Source organism: Octopus bimaculoides, chromosome 26, assembly GCF_001194135.2.
Source record: "Octopus bimaculoides isolate UCB-OBI-ISO-001 chromosome 26, ASM119413v2, whole genome shotgun sequence".
Classification (NCBI taxonomy): Eukaryota; Metazoa; Mollusca; class Cephalopoda; order Octopoda; family Octopodidae; genus Octopus; species Octopus bimaculoides.
The window spans coordinates 9379193-9386606 of record NC_069006.1 but is presented as its reverse complement, the minus strand read 5'-3'; positions in this window follow the sequence as shown (position 1 = coordinate 9386606).

The following is a 7414-nucleotide window of genomic DNA, read 5'->3' as shown; positions in this document are numbered from 1 at the left end:
TAATATAATGTAGATTAAATATACGCCATTTTATTTGAAACAAACATTAATATTTAATAATTCATGTTCTAAAGTTTAATAAGAAGCTCAAATTTTACCCTTCCCCCAATTTAAAATTTCGAACTTTTTCATCCATTTATTTATTTATCTGTCTATTTATTTATTTATCTTTGTCCGTTTTAATCATAAAATAGATTTGTTAACTAAACGTGACGGTCCAAGAGAAGACAGTGTGATTGTTGTTCTTAACCCCAGGAAGACATTCATATCTATCTATCGCTTTACACACATATCTATATGCTTGTTGAATTAAAAACTTTGAAAACGTGGTTTCTTGCATATCTGAAATAATATACATTTAAAGTGTTCATGGCGAAAGATGTGTAAAAGTTTGATAGTTGTAATAGAGACATTAGTCTCTCTCTATCACCTTTCAACAGCATTCTATATTAAGGAACAGTAGAACAATTCAACAACATAATAAAAATAAGTTTTATTTTGGATGATACTTTGTTTTATAAATCCTGTGTCACTCAGCTTAGCAGCCGCTGATTGGGTTGCTGTTGGTATTGGAAGGGTAAGGGCTTCCTTGATGCCTGCCAGAGAAGCAAGTATTTATCACCATCGAAGGCATCGTGTTGAGGAGCGAGGAGTTGTCATGTAGAAGGTCTGTCGCTCAACTGCTTAAGAAAGTGAAACTCACTCTTTAAGTACTAGTTTTACTACGCATGCGCACTCGAGGGGCTTCCGGTGGTGAAGTCCCTTGCGCATGTGCAGAATAGTACTTCCTCAATGGCGGCTATAATTTCGCACCACTACAGATGAATTAAACATCCAAAAGACTAGAAATTCTCTTAGCAAAATTACAGGAAGAATTAAAGAGAAACGAAGGCTGAGAGAGATTAGGAAGTTATATATTGAGTGGGGGTCAATTTAAATGGTTAGCTTATGAAACTAGCTGTTCGTAAATAATACATTTAAAAAGTATTAATAGCGAATGAATGTATGAAAAATAGAAAACTGTCTTAACTTAGCAATGCATTATTTCTTTTCATCTGGGACCAGCTACATTAGAAGGAACAGAATGTGACCAGAAGAGAGCAAGTGAGTGAAGTGTCGGATTTATTCAGTTTGACGGCCAGATTTTTAAATTAATTTTCTTTTTAAACTAAACACTTTGAAACTTCCGATACTGGTAGAATGGGTCACATAGAACAGGGTTTATTCACAACGTTTTTGACAAAATTTTGTAGTTTAGAAGTTATTTTGTGTGAAAGTTGTCGTATTTGGGTAATTTTAACCAATCAATGACATGTATTCAGCTGAAGAAAATTACTGCTGCTGTTTGCGAACAACAACTTCCAGGTCCATTATATATACATACATATATAACAATCAGCCCGGTGAGGGATTCGAACTCACAACCTCACGATCGTAAGCTCAATACTCTAACCACTGAGCCATGTGCTTTCACTCAATCATATAATGATATAAATATACATGCATACATACACATATATATGCACATACTGCCTTAACCGGTTTTCAAATCTTATTGAATTCTCATCAGAGGTGTCTCCATCAATGTGACCAGTCGCAGAGAAACAAGCAGCCAATCTGTTTATATACTAAACAACTACAGCAGCTCTAGAAAACTGGGGCTTGTTAATTTGCAATATATATATATGTGTGTGTGTGTGTGTGTGTAGTAATAGAAAGTCCTTGATACATTAGTGTATATTTGGAAAAGTGAGTAAAAAAAATTTTTCTGTTCATTGCTTTCCTCTTTAACGATTAGATATTAATTAATCACATGGTACAATTTATAAACATCTAATCATGAAAATGGAAAATAATTATCTTAATAGTTATCATTTAACTTTTTCAAACACACACGCATACATCAGGATGTTACATAACATCACAAGTGCAGTGAGTGCCTTTATTGCATGTATAAAAATACTCACAAATTTTGACAATGTCTTTTAAATTATATTTTAGATCATTGTTTATAATTTACTTACACAGGTGTTATATACTCTTTTACTTGTTTCAGTCATTTGACTGCGGCCATGCTGGAGCACCGCCTTTAGTTGAGAAAATCAACCCCAGGACTTATTCTTTGTAAGCCTAGTACTTATTCTATCGGTCCCTTTTTGCCGAACCGCTAAGTTACGGGGACGTAAACACACCAGCATCGATTGTCAAGCATTGTTGGGGGGACAAACACAAACATATACACACACACACACGCACATATATATATATATATATATATATATACACATACATATACATATATACGATGGGCTTCTTTCAGTTTCTGTCTACCAAATCCACTCACAATGCTTTGGTCGGCCTGAGACTATAGTAGAAGACACTTGCCCAAGGTGCCACGCAGTGGGACTGAACCCATAACCATGTGGTTGGTAAGCAAGCTACTTACCAGGCAGCCACTCCTGCGCCTATGTTCAGTTTTATCTATTTACTAATACACATTTCAAAATCTATGATTATTAATATCAGTCATAATATTGCCATAAAACTTAGCATCAAATAGGTTAAAAATACAAAAAACAACCTGTGAAAATGCACCGATTGCCCTCTACCATTCCCTTTGACTCCAGTACCCATATAAAGTGTTCTCCTATCCCTTCATAGGCAGTAGAAAATTTACTGCTCGTTTTGAGAAACACCAGCATAAAACAAACAGTTCTATATTTAAGAGATGAGGAATTATGTACCCTATTTACATTTGACGGATATTTGTCCTCCACTTGTTTGTTGTTAACATTTTTTTTTTTTGATGGAGTTTCTCTCTATGTCTCCATTGAAGTCTAATGTCGGCTCCATACCAATTAGATAATCCAGTTCTATATTTAAGAGATGAGGAATTATGTACCCTATTTACATTTGACGGATATTTGTCCTCCACTTGTTTGTTGTTAACACTTTTTTTTTTGATGGAGTTTCTCTCTATGTCTCCTTTGAAGTCTAATGTCGGCTCCATACCAATTAGATAATCCAGTTCTATATTCAAGAGATGAGGAATTATGTACCTTATTTATTATTTGTTAACACCTTTGTCTTTTTAACAACAAACAAGATGAGGACAGATATCCGTCGAATGTAAATAATGGATAAAACAAACACCTTAAACAATAGAGGCCATCAACATTTCTCAATTATTTGCATTAACGAAACGTTTATTAATAAAAGTAAATAAAAGATTGTCATTACTTAAAAGTGTTAATCATAGAAGATTATGGATAAACAGCAGATATTAAATTGCTTTTATTTAAAGAGCATACACACAAAATAATAATAATAATAATAAAAGAAGAGGTGCAAAGAGTCCAGTTTAGAAACACTCAGGTTTGGTGGCAGTGTTTATCAACTTAGTAGATGGGGTTTTTGAAATTTTTTAAAAATATTTTCTTGAATTAGGTTGTCAGATGTTTTTTTTCCTTTTTTTTTTTCATTTATTTTCAATCCTTTCTAATGCTATTTAAATTAACAGGGAAAATATTTTCATTGTAGCGTTTTTTTGTTTTTTTTTTACATATTTTTTTGTAGCTTTATTCTTCCTTTACATCTTTCGCTTATGGCTTTTGAAATTCAAATAAATTTTACCTTTTTCGGATATCTGATGATAGAGGGCCAGGAAGAGAAAAATGAACGGATTTATCTGACAACCTAATGTGAGAGAGAGAGGGAGGAGAGAAAGAGAGAGAGGTGGATAGCGATAGATAGATAAAGAGAGAGAGAGGTGGGACTAAAGTCCAGAAAACAACAAAAACAAGTCACTGTGATTATTTTATCTTAATTTGGAATGACTAAGCACCAATTTTTGGAATGTGTTTTTTCTTCTTAAAAATCATTTAGCTGGAAACTTCTGGGGTTAAGTTTGGGTTAAGAGAGAGATAAGGGTGGATGTTTTTTTATATTTTCATTTAAAAAATTTTTTTAATATTGTTTATTGATTGTTTTGTGAAAAGAAAATCCAAAAAAGTGAACAATTTTCTAATGTATATTTGAAAAAATATTTTTTGATTTGAAGAAATAATCGTTTCTGATTTCAGTAGAAGAGCATCAATCCTGATGGGAGGTGGGGGGTTAGTTGATACCTTTGACCCCTGTACTTGACTGGTACTTCATTTCATTGACTCTGAAAGAATCAAAGGCAAAGTTGACCTCAGCAGGATTTGAACTCATAACATAAAGAGCCGAAAGAAATGTGAAGAATTTTTCCAACACTTTAGTGACTCAGCCAACTCACCACCTTAATAATAATAATAATAATAATAATAATAATGATAATAATAATAATAATAATAATCCTTTCTACTATAGGCACAAGGCCTGAAATTTGCGGGGAGAGGACTAGCTGATTACATTGACCCCAGTGCTCGACTGGTATTTATTTTATCGACCCCAAAAGGATGAAAGGCAAAGTTGACCCCAGCGGAATTTGAACTCTGAACGTAAAGACGGATGAAATGTCGGTAAACATTTCACCTGGTGTGCTGACGGTTCTGCTGTCTTCACTACTATAATGATAATAATGATAATGTGTTAAGCATAAATCCATGCATTTTGAAGGAACAGAACATGAATGCCAGGGTATGCAATGGGAACTTTACACCCAGGAAGAATGGAAGGCAAAGTCCCACCCACTAGCGTAGCTAGAGTCTGTGCCACCCAAGGTACCCTTCTGTTTGCTGCCCCCAGACCCAACAAAAAACACATCGCCTACAGCAGACCCAAGGGTCACCAAGGGCAGACTGCACCTACTGATCCCACCCCCTAGTTATGCTACTGGTCCCACCCTGGCAGGACAAAATATAAGGTGCTCTACAAATACTGCTCAGTTCATAGAAGGAGAAGGGCAAGCTGTTTTCCTGTCTGGTGGCCCTGGAGACTGTAATTGGAAGGACTGAAACCAGACACTTTTCTCTGTGGCCATGGTGAAGCTCCCATCAAGTTCTTCATGTTCTATTTATAGGGGGAGGGGGAATGAGAGTGGATTGTGATGGTGCTGTCTTCCAGTAAATTTGGTGAAAGCTGTATGAGAAAAGCATCACAAATAGGTCTGTTTTCAGGAAACAGCTGTAGGTCATGTCACACAAATGGGAACGGGCAGCTACCCTGGATCTGTGGTGGTCTTTGATTGACGCTAGAAAAATATGTCCCTTGCACCACTCCTGGGACAATGCACTTTATTTTATATACCCTCATTCCCTGCGCTTGTGTATTTTTGTAATTTGTCCAAAAGAAATTTATCACCATCGTCACCACCACCATCAATGTAGAACTGCAAGAGCATCAGGCAAAAATACCTTGTATTTGATCGGGATCCTTTTGCCTTTTATCCATTGAGGGGATAACAGAATAAAACACCTGCCAAATACAAGGGGGTGGGTGGGACTCGATGTAATTGACTAAACTCTCACCCCCAAATTTCTGGCCTTAGCCCTTTAACATCTAAGCTGGCCACATTCAGCCCAAATACCATACTTGTTTTATAGTCAAACTGTCCAGATCCAATCTCTCACACCGACCCTACGAGGATCAGGAAAACCTTAAAGCTACAAGATAATGCATGATTAATTCAGAACAATGTAAATAAATACGGATTACATTTGACAAAGGAATCTGAATGCTAAAGGGTTATGCCTATATTACAAATGATATTATTATTATTATTATTATTATTGAGTGAAAGAGCAATGCATTTCATTGTTGCTAACAATAAGCAGGTGGGCAAAAGCCTAACCTCAACAAACAGTAGAAGTTGTAGCTGTGAATATATTAGAGTTATAAAAGAGAGGATTTAGAAGAATGGGCAGATGAGAAATAGTGAAAGAGCTCCCAAGACCACAGCAATATCGGGCAGTAGTTAGTAGTGGTGGTAGTAGTAGTGGTAGCATTAGCAGTGGCAAGTAATGAGATTGGTGAAAGTGATTGGTAGCAAAGTACCAGAAAGAGAGGGAGAGACTTTCACCATGGAAATATATCACAGTCTAGCAGAAGAGCAGCACTCAAGGGGGGTAAGAAGAAATACAAACTATAAAGGTGTAGAAATTGAAATAAGCAGGATGTGGGGCCTGAAACGAAACCAGTTGTGACTGGAGTACTAGGGGGTCATAAAGAAAAACAGTCAATGGCTTCCTTGAAAAAACCCTGGGTAAACCTAGAAGATATGAAATCCAGAAAATAGTACAAAAGAATATTCTCATACCCTACATAAGTTCTTGTTCTTTAAATCTATATTCTGAGAAAACAATTTTTTTTTTGTCTTCCCTTATTTGGAGCAAGAATGAAAGTCTAATGGGATTGGAAGCTGTGTTGAACAACAACATTAAACTGCAATGTTTTCTCGAGCTAACTGGTGAACTTGATGAGCCTAGGGTTCTGGCAAGACCTTTGGTCCTTTAGGATATACATGATTACATGTGCGTGTGGCTTAGTGCTGCATTCATCATTGTAAGATCGTGGGTTCAATTCCCAGACAGGGCGGTGTGTTGTGTTCTTGAGCAAAACACTTCATTTCACGTTGCCCTGATCTGGGTAAATGAGAAAGCTTGCAATGGACTGACATCCCATTCTCGGTCATGCCAAGGAAGCCAGGTAGACAGCTCTGTGAGTCTTCCTAGGACTTGAGACAGTATTGTCCAGGGGTTGATGATGGTGATGATGAAAGGATGGATAAAAAGCGAAGATGACCTCAGCAGGGTTTGAACTCAGAGCACAGAGAATTGGAGCAAACACCACAAAACATTCTGTCTGATGAACTGACAATTCTAGCAATTTGGTTTCATATTTTGGCACAAGGCCAGCAAGCTCACAGAGAGGGGCTAAGTCGATTACATCGACCCCAGTGTTCAACTGGTACTTATTTTATCCACCCTGAAAGGAGGAAAGATAAAGTTGACCTTGGCGGAATTTGAACTCAGAACGTAAAGATGAACGAAAGACCAAAAAGCATTGTGCCAGCTTACCACCTTCGATAGTTCTAGTAATTTGCTACCTGACCATATATGAGTGAGAAGACTAGAAATAGAAACACATCAATGTGATCTGGTATTGAACCCTCAATAGGTGGCTTGATGTTCCCACCTTGGCTGCTAAAAAACCACATTTCATCCCCAATCCCCATCTACCTGCTGTCACCATGTTTTAACCCTTTCGTTACCAACCCAGCTGAGACCACCTCTGGCCCTGTAGTACAAATGTCTTGTTTTCAAAAGTTCTGAATTAAAATCTTCCACCAAACCTTAGTCACAATTAATGTTCCTAACACTAGCTTAATGGTAACTAAGTTATTTTACTAAATTCTTTTTAGAATTAATTGAAAGAAACAAATTATTATTAAATAATAATAATTTCAAATTTTTGTACAAGGCCAGTAACT